Raw genomic sequence first — 12,088 nt, forward strand, 5'->3', positions numbered from 1 at the left:
AAAAATCAGTTTGGCTATATATAATTCATGAGCCACAACTTTCTGGCCTTTGTCTTATTTCAATTTTTCTATTTTTTTTTCCTTCTTTCAATATGATTCCTGAATTATATTTGATAATATTCCATGATTCTTCCTTATGGCATAAGTTCTTTATAGAATTCTTGAAAATGCACTCAGCCAAATTCACACCCAAATTCCCCAGTAAAGCTCAAATTTGTGGAATTTTTATAGTTTCAAAAAACATACAAAAGTTTGATCTTTTGATATCTATATTCATATCTATAAAAATCGATGAAGGAAAAATTCATGTAAGTTACTGTGCTAGGCATTATGAGCAACACAAAGGTGGAAAAAAGACAGGCATATTGCTTGTATGTTTCTTAGAATCTTACTGATGCCTCGAAATGAAGCAAAGCAGCTCCTCTTAGTTGTGAGAGCAAGTCATTTTGCCCACCATATGTTATCTTTACATGTATTTTGTGTAATTTTAACTTAAAATACATGAGAGAAGAATTTATAATTTGGGGCACTTCTTTTGCCAGAAACAATTTGGAGCCATTTCAAGGTATCTTGTGAAAATCTTATATATACTTTCTGTGCTGAAAATATGATAATCTTTGTAAGTAAGGCCTCGGGGTCATATATATAAATATGGAAACAGAATAGTTCAAGAAACTATTGTGACCATAATTTTATAGATGTGCTTCATTCATTGTACTGTTAGAAAAAAATGCTATTTTGAGTCTTTGCTGACAGCTGCCTGTAGGCAAACTATTAGTGCAATCAGTTAAGCCAAAACATCAATTATAACTGCTTTTTAAGACAATCGTTTTGGAGCTTTTACAAACATTCTTAAGTTATGCCAATCTATATTTAGGGATTCTCCTTCTCTATTGGGCCCCAATTCCATATTCAATGATAGAGAATAAATATTGTTTATCTTTGGGAATTAAATATGATGTACACTTCTCAAAACTTATTTCTTATGCATACAATTGGAGTATGTGTACAAGTTGAGTATCCTGTTATCTTGAAGTTCTCTGTCTTTAGCCCAAACATGTTGATATGAAATATACAGCCTCTAAAATGTCCACTACAACCCACCTCAGCCATAAGGAAAATAAAATAAAATCTAGGAATGTTCAGGTGAACTTTGCTTACACACAAAAAAATGAATTTCCTCCTGAGCATTTCTGTAACTCTCCTTTATAACTCCAATGCACTGTTGAGGGCTTCCATTCTTCTGTTATCTCCCACTGAGCATGTGGCTCTGGCCATGGATACAGTTCCTCTTGACAGGTGCAATAGTCTCCTTCTAAATATCACTGCTATTCTTTTCTAGAGGATTATGCTCACTCTTTCTCACCTCTTTCTCCTCCCTGCCTCCTCCATTCCTTGTCCTCTTTTCTCTCTCTTCTGCCTCCCTGTCATTACATTCTTCCTTCAGGAATAGAAACTCCACTGCTGTTTCTTGATAAATAATTAAGTCCCCCATCGGTCTCTACAGCTGTATCACTGTCCACAGAGGACAATGGGATCATGGCATTCAGCTTGTATGCTACCTGTCAGTGAAATAAGAGACCACATCTTTCCTTTTTGTTCTTCTTTTTCTTAGGCTGTACCAGTATAATGTTCTTTGTGGATAAGGGTTTATAATTTTGTGGGTTTTTAAAAATATTTTAAAGTGTTTTTACACACTCCTTTCTGCAGACTTTGTTGCTAACTTACTGATTTACTCATAGGGCCTAAGTCCTTATTTCTTGGCCTGAGTCCTCTCCTGGAAAATATCACATTTGTAGTCATGTCAACTTTCTTGGGCCAATATATCAGTTTGGCAATCAAGCCTATGTACATCTAAATCCTACTATTGGACATAACTGACTTAATTTTTAATCTCTATCTGCATATATTTTTTAAGGGAAAAATAATAGAGTTTATCAATGTCAAATAGAGCCTAGGGATAGATATATTTCTTTATCAATATATTGTAATACACCAAAATGGTAATTACTCTTTCCTAAACAATTTTTAATGCCTGTGTTATTTAATGCAGCTTCTCTTGGTGGTATAATAAAACATCATTGATATATAATATAATCAGCATCAAATTTGTTTAACATTTAAATTATCATCTCAATAATAATATTATGTTTGAATTTCAATTATAACTATTAAAAAGTAATGCTAGTGACATTCACAAAAAAGGAGATTTTGCTATTGTCTCAGTTATATGAATTCTGATAGAAATATCACAGCATATAATTCACCAAAAAATTATAAAGAAATTCAGAAGTTAAAGGAAAAAAAAACCTTCAAATCGTAATAATTGTTGGGGGTGATGTACATGATATATATTAGTTTGAACAAGGATATTTCAATATTTATTTTCTACATTTAACATTCGTTAACCTGCTTACATCTCAGCATGGAAAGAAGTCATTCTAAGCTGCCTATTTTTCTCCACAATCAGATACCGTATTACAAAGTGGTTTTTTTCAAAGTGTTTTATTTTTTTGAGTTTTATAATTCAATCATTTTTTTGAAATTTTTTTGCTAGTGAATATTGAAATCATCTCATATGTTTGCTTCAGTCTCCCCTTGCACCAATAAAAAAAAAAGGCAAATGCAACAACAAAGCAAAACTTCCATTATAACACTAATATTACACAAACTCTTAGGGAAAACAGTATTAAAACTTCTACTCTGTGGAAAATATTGGTTTTGTTAATGCTTATGGTACTTATTACCTAATAGTATATAATTAATAGATATGTGCCTTGATGTAAAAGAAGAATATGGTTGTTCATGTTGTTTTTGTCATGTCTCCCTTTTTAGTTGTTTTAAATTGATGGTCATAAAAAATGAAAAAAAAGGGGGCGCTTGGGTGGCTCAGTCAGTTAAGCGTCTGACTTCGGCTCAGGTCATGATCTCATGGTGAGTTCGAGCCCCGCATCAGGCTCTGTGCTGACAGCTCAGAGCCTGGAGCCTGTTTCGGATTCTGTGTCTCCTCTCTCTGCCTGCCCCCACCCCCATGTTCATGCTCTGTCTTTCTCTGTCCCTCAATAATAACTAAATGTTAAAAAAATTTTTAAAAATAAATTGATGGTCATATACAGAATGGTCAAGGGCAACAACTATCAGCAAATGTAAACCAAAATAAAAAAAAAACAGATGGAAAAAAAAACCTAGATATATAAGTGCATTAATGAGATATGTAAGTGCAGGAATAAAGGGGTATTTATCCTCAGTATCAAAGCCACAGCATTGCACATTTATGCTTTACTAAACTGCACAGGAAGTTTTGTGTTGAAAGGGCTTTGGGGAAAAAATTCTTGTATCAACTTTGAATTAATATTTATATTTTTATTTTTTGCAGCATACTTGGAAAATGAATTTTTCATTAACATTAATCCAGACTATTTAGAGCAATTGCTAACTTGATATATACTATATTTTGTCTTTTGAAATGTGTCTTTCCTAGGACACTTATTTTATTTAGTGCCTTAAAACAATTCTATTCTTTCTTTTTGCCATTCACCAACCTGTTTTAATCAGCTTAATTTGCCCTAATTCTGATTGTATCTGAATGTCTCAAGACTACATAACTTCCCTTTAAAACAGCATATGCTTATAAAAAAGGAACTCCTTGCCATTTAGTTTCAAAAGAAGAAAACATTTACTGTACTAGACCTTACAGTAAGAACATATGTCAAATTGTTTGGATGTAAAACATCAGGTTTTTAAATCTTTTTTTAAAAGAATGTATACTAAATCTCTCAATTCCATAAGTAGGTGGTTGTTCTTGAGTTTTCTTTTCACAATAGCTTAAAAGAGCATTTGAACAAAGATCCAGATACAACCAATTTAACCGTGATTGCTTGAAATGATTTCATTCTTTCTGCACACCTCTGGTTATACATGATGTTGCTGACCCTTGATGTTCCATTTTGAAGATATGGATCAATGCTTTAAGAAATGCAATGTGATAAAAATGTGAAAAAAGGAATAATTTAAACAATATGCTTCCATCAAGGCAAACATGGTGTGTGTGTATGCACATATATATGAGTTTATAATGTATTAATAAATGATTATTCAAATTACTTTTTTGTGTCATCTTTGCACAGAGGCTATGCTAATCTCTGAATCATTTAATTTTAGAATATGTGCTGCCAAAGCAAGTACCATTGAAATTAATTTTTAAATTAGGAAGGATACTATAAGTTGGAAAAATAAATGAATGTAAAATTCACTGAAAACATTATAGAAATAGAACAGAAAGTCTTAAGACTTGAATTGACCTCTATCTGTCAATGATTTAAAAATCAGTAGCTTCACTGAAGTTCTTTCTTCTGAGTTCCAACAATATATCCACTGTCACTGGATATACCACGTAAGGCTCAAAATAAATTTGTAAGAAACTACAAATCTTTCATACTTTATTACACATAGCCCCTGCTTACTCCTCATAATAACCTTTAACAATTTTAACTAGTTCTCAAGGGATCATCTATCTCATTATTTTGCACACATTAAGCTATAGACCTAGTCAGTCATTCCTCAGTCCACGGAAATTAGTCCAGAAGACAGACACCTGGCTCAAAGAGACCCAGTAAGATCCTCCTCGATACGTTTATTTTAATTGGGGTTTCTTCCTCTGTGATCATCATCTCCAAATTACAGGCAGCCATATTGTCATCCATTATTGGGAACTGTTTGTGAATTAGGCTATGCAAATAAATCAGATCCAAGATATGTAGAAGGAGAAATAGCAACTTGAAGATATTAGTTCTAGCAGTGACCATAGTCTGATTAAGTCTTGAAAATATCAGAGAAATGGATCAATTGATTATGTTTACAACGTTTATTTATTTATTTTTTTTGGGACAGAGAGAGACAGAGCATGAACGGGGGAGGGGCAGAGAGAGAGGGAGACACAGAATCGGAAACAGGCTCCAGGCTCTGAGCCATCAGCCCAGAGCCTGACACGGCGCTCGAACTCACAGACCGCGAGATCGTGACCTGGCTGAAGTCGGACGCTCAACCGACTGCGCCACCCAGGCGCCCCCAATTGATTATGTTTAAAGTGAGGTCTATCTCTTGCAACTGAGAAAATCACATCGTTACCACTCACTGTTACCCACAAACTTATTCCTCCCTCTTCATTAATAATGGGGTGTGATGTTACCATCTTTGTTTTCCCTACTAACCTCTGGTTTGACCTTGGACAGACTTTGAGTATAAAGTTTTTCATCTGTTAAAGGGAAAATACAATATTTATACTCCAGCATTGTTTTGAGGGTAAAATGAATCCACTGCCTGCACTGCAATAGTAGTTAGTTATCCACCCAGGTGACTAAGAATCATCTTTGACTTTTCTTGGCCATTCATTACTTTGTATCCTGCTTACATTCCTTTTAATCCACTCTTCCTTCACTCTTACTGATTCAGTTCTAAGTAAGTACATCTTGTCTGGGAGCCTGGGTGGCTCTGTCGTTGGTTAAGCCTCCGACTTCGGCTCAGGTCATGATCTCACAGTTTGTGGGTTCGAGCCCGGCATCAGACACTGTGCTGACAGTTCAGAGCCTGGAGCCTGCCTTGAATTCTGTGTCTCCCTCTGTCTCTCCCCTCCCTCATTCGTTCTCTCTCCCTCTCTCTCTCTCTCTCTCTCTCAAAAAAATAAATAAGCAGTAAAAAATTAAGTAAGTATATCTTGTCAATATACTATGTAGCTAATAAAAAAAACTCAAAATTTCAGTGGCCTCCAGCAATAACATTTCCTTTTCTCTCATGTTAGATGTAAACAATTGCTGGTAGACGACTACAGCTTGTACTCCATGTATCTTCATATTCTCATCCCCAGGCTGAAGAAGCAGCCCCTCTTTGGGACATACTGTCCTTATTGCAGAAGGAAATGAGTGAGTGAATGGTAGATATGCCCACTGCTTCTTAAAGCATTTCCCTGGAACTGACAGTCTGTTACCTCGCTCACAGTTCCTGGGTGCAAGTCACCTGGCCAGGCCAGTCAGTGGGTGAGGGAAGTATACATTATCTATAGGGAATCACAGAAAACCACATGGGGACTAGGGATATGAGCACAGAATGAGGTGTGACTAGAGACTAGAGCACAGAATAAGACAATTTACCACAATCAGGCTTCCTTCAGGTCAATATATATGTATATTTCCAAAACACGAATCTTTCCATACCACTCCCTTTTTCCCTTAGAAACTTTATTCTGCTTTCCATCATAAGAATAAAATTCAAACTTCTTTGTGGACAATGAATCCCCAGCTTGTAAACTTTTACCTGTTGACGCTACTGCATATGTTACATTCTGTTTCCTAAATGTTTCTCATTTATCTCTGTAGATTTACATATGTTTTCCCCCATGCCGAAAATACCATATTCTCATCTCAACTCCTTCTGTTTCTTTTCATGGGATGTAAGGCAAGAAAAAAAAAACAAAACTCAAAAACAAAACAATTTTACTTCATGTGGTTTTGGTAGCCACCTTCTCACTATTCAACAGTTGTGCTAGGCATTATTGTAATTATATCTTTCTCCCTTAGCAAGCAAGTCAACAACCTGTATGTTTACATCTATGAATATTTAGCACGAAGCTTAACAAATAATACAATAGAATCCAATTTGGATCCCTGCAGACAATCTTGTCATTTTCATGGTATCATGTTGTCAACTTGGATTGAACATCTATTTATAGTTCTTCCCCATTTAACTTGTCACCTTCACTATAAATAGCTTGCAAAATGAAGTAGAGAATAGCTGTTGATTTTTGATATACCCTTTGAGGAATTATCTCCCAGTTATGTCTAAAGATGTCCATGGACTAGTTGAGATTTTCTAAATATGTACTCTCTTCCTCTTTCTAAATATACTCTCTTCCTCTTTTTCCACCCATTTCCTATGCTATTATTTTTCTACCCTTGAACCTTGGTTTCACTCAGTTAACTATTATTCTTAATAATAGACTTTCATTGAAACACAGAGTGCACATTGTAAAACATGCACTAATTTAAGAACATACTTTTAATCATTATTATAAATGTTCAAAACTACCCCCACGAGATCAGGTTTCTTATTATCCATATTTAATTGATGTGAAAATTGATTTAAAGATATATTAATTAATTTGCCCAAATATACACAACTGGTAATCTCTAGGAAGATAGCAGTAGTCCCCAAGGAAACCAGTGAAATGTCTCCTTTATTCCTTGCTTCTGTTCTAGGTCAAGTGACCAATAAGACAAGGGAGTCATAGAAGCTATGCCGTCACTTTTGTTAATGATGAAAGCTAAGTTGGAAGACATTGCTTATGTTTACAAGTAATTAGATCTGTTAATAAGGGCTGTGTGTGTAGGGCTGTGATTGGCCCAGGACAGGTCCACCCAAATAAGTTAATGTCATGACAAGGAGGAGCAAAGAAGATAGTCCACTCATTTCAAAGATGTTTCCACAAGGAAACCAGGATGAAACCAAACTATGCATTCCCAGTGTATTATTTAAAAATTTATCAATAGGATATGGTTTTCTACCTCTTTCAAGGCATAATGAGAGAAGTACCAGAAAGACCAGTCACATAGTAAAATCCTTTACACATTGCAGGGGTTGCAGGGTGGGGCTTCAGGAGTAAAGAAGTATTGCTTCCTAACAATGATTACTTCACATATGTTTTTTTCTTACACCTTTCTGCATACCCCATTATGCTGAGCTGATGACTTTGCTTCATACTTCACCGACAAATATTAATAGCTAACACTTATACTTACTTGGGGCCAGACACTGTTCTAAGAGCTTTACATAGATTAACTCTTTTAATGAAATGGAAGCAATCAGGCAGAAACTCCCTCTGTTACATAATGCCAAATCCACAAAACTTCTTCTCTTCCTACTTGTATAATCTTTCTTTAATGTTACAGTGGATAAATTTTTCTGCCTCTATAATGGCCAAACACACAATTCCAAACCCATGCTCATGCTTTGTATCAAATCTGTCCTTACTTTCTCAAGAACTTTGCTCCTGAAATTATTTTATTTTTATGACTGAATCTTTAATAATTTCCTTCCTCCTCAAGTACAACTATTGCTTCTCCATTTATAAAATAGTTTTACACAAATTATATATTTTGTAGGGCTGATGAAATTTCTGTTGCTATTTCCTCAGGCCTCAATTGACTTGGTTGTCAACCATTCTAATGACACCAATTTTATCAGACTCAACAGTTTCCATGATATAAAATCTTGTCTTTTTCTCTTGGCATCATTCTTTTATTTTGTTAAGTTTATTTATTTATTTTGAGAGAGAGGGGAAGAAGAGCAGGAGGGAGTGGGGAGAGAGAGGGAGAGAGAGAATCCCATGCAGGCTCTGCACTGACAGCATGGAGCCTGACATGGGGCTTGAACCCACAAATCTGTGAGATCATGACCTGAGCTGAAATCAAGAGTCAGAGGCTTAACTGAGCCTCCTAGCCGTCCCTCTTTAGGCGTAGTTCTTAATCTTAGCATCATTTTTTTTTTCATTTAGAAATTTATCTCTCTTATAGTACATTTCTTTTTTGATATAGTATGCTGATCTGACAGTATTTTCTCTTATTTATTTTTTTTAGTATTTTACTTATTTCAATATTTTTGCTGTGCCCTCCCCCTAATAACTAAATCTAAATGATGGGTGTCCCGGAATATAATTCTAGGCCTGCCTTCCCCTAATGATTTTAGAGTCATCTAGACTAATATGTCCTCAAAATATTTGTCTGATGAGGCCTTACACTCTGTTTCAAAATAGTTTTTCTAACTACTTTCTTAATATTTCCCATTGTTTTTTTAATGTTTATTTGTTTATTTTTAGAGAGAGAAAGACTGTGCATGCAAGCAGAGGAGGCACAGAGAAAGAGAGGGGTGAGAGAGAGAGAATCCCAAGTAGGCTCCACGCTGTGGAGAGCCCGGTGTGGGGCTTGACCTCACAAACTGTGAGATCATGGCCTGAGCCAAGATCAAGAGTCAGACACTTAACTGAACCACCCAGGTGCCCCATTGTTGTTGTTTTTTTTTAATACTAGCATGCATCATACCTAAAACTTGATTGTCCTTCCCTCAGAACTGTTTTTCCCTGAATTCTTTCTATCTTAACAAATGGCCCCACCATCAACACAGAGGCTGAAGCAAAAACTATGATGTCTTCATTCCATTTTTTCACTGAACCGTCATGTCCTGTGCAAACACAAGTCCTTTCAGTTCTACCAAAATATAGTTCAAACCCATCTTTTTTTCATTTCTACTGCCACTTTCTTGATCTAAGTCACACAGATTTATTGCAATAGCCACTTAACTGCATCCTCTGTTGTCCCTTCTGTACTTCTGCAATTAGTCAGGTCTTCACATGGTTTTGAGAACAACCATTTAAAAATGTATTTTGTTACTTTCTGAAAAAAAAAGACTACTAATTAGAGAAAAAATGTAAACAACTTTTGTGAGCTACGTGGTTTCAAATATTTACTCACTGAGTAAATTTGGGCTTTCATATGACCTTGTATTTTTTTGGTTCATATACATTATGTTCAGAGATTCCTTCTCTGGCCACATTCCATAGTATTCCACCCATCAAGTCACTTGATTTCATTAAGTTCCTTCATACTGCTTATTCACTCTCTGAAGTTAGTAAGTTGGTGTACTTTTTGTTTACATATTTTGTTGTCTCCTCCCACTAAAATATAAGATCTAAAACATCAAGGACATTATCTGCTTTTGACATTACCATATCTCCAGTGGTAAAACAAGCTTGGCATATGGTAGGCAATAAATAATATTTTATTAGGCAAATGGATGAATATGCATCGTATAGTAATTGGAAGAACACATGCAAAAAACATCTTCACTCTTGCTAATGTCATTGGAAAATAATTATTCATCTTTTGACATTGTGCTAATGTTTTTATAATGAAGGTTTACCACTGTAGTCATGTGCAGTCAGAAGACATATATGTGTTTGTAATATTAGTTTTCAAAAAGTGTACTTTAAGATGAGAGATTGTGTAAAAGAATATATAAAAGGGAATTTAAAAAAATCAAACAAAACCAATAAATGTTATGTGCTTGAGGAGAATATTAAAACACTGAATCATAAGCTATTTACTTATTAGATATATGTTTTGAGTCTTCTGAGATTTTATGCGTTATTCATTATTATAAACACAATAATGGACAGACAACAAGTAATGTTAAGCTTACATTCACAACTTGTAGGTGTTCTTAGTGTTGATGATTCTTAAAGACAATGTAAGCAATATCTAATATATCTGTGATATGCAATCTGATTTCTAATTGGAATTACATATACAAGCCAATATGTGATTTTCTGAAAGCATATTTCAACAAAACTGAACACAATTATTATTTTAAAAGTAAAAATTAAATTTGGATTTTTTTCCCCTTCCCTCTAATTTAATTTTTCATACATATAGTTAAGGAAACACTAAATCATTAGCTTTGTTTATACGAATTTCTGTGATAAATAAACATCTATCTCTGTGTCTAAGTGTCTATCCATCATCTATTTGTCTATCATCTATCTCTATCTTATTTCTCATACCCATTCTTTTTTTTAAGTGAAGTGTAATGTTATATTACAAATGTTATATTAACAAATGATATTGCCGAAGAGAAAAATAGTGATTTATGATTGATTACAATTCTCAATTTTTATTTGCTCTCCTTCTTTAGAAATAAATCGGCAATTCTACTGGGGAACTACCACCCCCATACAAACTCATTCCATTCTTAAGCAAAGATGACTCTAGGAGTAGATTCAATTGGCTTATTTCATCAGTACTTCCTACTTTCAAACTAAAATAATTAGGGATAAATTAAAAATCCAATCAAAAGCAAATGGGTCCTCTATGAAGAAAAGAAGTCTTTCCTTGGGAAAGAGGTCATAAAAGTAGGAAATATAAGAAAGTTTCAATTCTTTTGCCTCCAGGGTATAAGGGGAAAAAAGCAAGGAGAGAGGAGACTCTGAGGAGTCTGAAGATAAAAATCATCAAGGAAATGATGGACAGAAAATTTTTGAAAAAATAATTCTCACTAAAAAACTGACAAAAATGAAAATTGAATACATAAAAGTAATATACGCATATGGAAAATGAAATAAAATTCCCTTATAGAATAATCTTTGAAGTTCCATGTTGTAATGAAGTTCAATACATAGCAGAGTATCTGCTGCATACTTTATGACATTTACATCAATATTTCCTCTACTCAGCTATTTATTAGCACAAAAATTTGTGGGATTAGGTAAATATTTACAAGAAGGAAGTCAGAAATTTAAGAATAATCTTAATCACAGAGATAGCTATCAGAAATAACTTTTCCTAAGTTTCATTATCTTCTCCAGTAAGAATATAACATATTTCAACCCATTATTGTATGACTTGAAGTTCCACCCCGATGACATTGGATCTATCCATGCCTGAGAGAAAAAATAACATCAACCACATCTTAACAGATAATTTAAGAGTCATTGCATGGTTCCACCAGTTCTCCAACTTTTTATTCAGGGCTAAAAATATAATATGGAAAGTAGGAGCTCCTAGTTTCTAGATAAGACACAAGGAGAAGATCTACAGTTGATTCAGGGTAACCTCTAGCTGATATGTAGCATTTGTAAGTCTATATTGCTGATACTTTATTTTATTTTATTTTATTTTATTTTAATATTTCATTTTATGTTTATTTTTGAGAGAGAGAGCATGCAAGTCGGGGAGGGGCAGAGAGAGAAAGGGACAGAGGATCCAAAGCAGGTTCCATGCTGACAGCAGAGACTCCAATGCGAGGCTCAAACTCACAAACTATGAGATCATGACCTGAGCCAAAATCAGATGCTTAACGGACTGAACCACCCAGGTGCCCCATATATTGCTGATACTTTAATGTTATGTGTTACCATAGTAGAGAGTACTAAGTCTAGAGCTGTTTTTGAAAATTTGATGTATTTGGATTTTTTCATGGTTTTCCAGGATAGTAGCTGAGGTAGATGATGATGATGATAGATGATAGATAGGTAGGTAAATAGATA

At 34.5% G+C, this 12,088-nt stretch overlaps 1 non-coding gene across 1 annotated transcript; it reads right to left on the reverse strand.

Moving 5' to 3' along the window:
- Positions 1-4,082: 4,082 nt before the first annotated feature.
- Positions 4,083-4,185, reverse strand: LOC125174229 (U6 spliceosomal RNA). The gene has a single exon (XR_007155350.1). It is a non-coding gene; the product is annotated as a U6 spliceosomal RNA (small nuclear RNA).
- Between the last annotated feature and the right edge of the window lie 7,903 nt (positions 4,186-12,088).

The sequence above is a fragment of the Prionailurus viverrinus genome, chromosome C1 (genome assembly GCF_022837055.1).
Source record: "Prionailurus viverrinus isolate Anna chromosome C1, UM_Priviv_1.0, whole genome shotgun sequence".
NCBI classification, from domain to species: domain Eukaryota; kingdom Metazoa; phylum Chordata; class Mammalia; order Carnivora; family Felidae; genus Prionailurus; species Prionailurus viverrinus.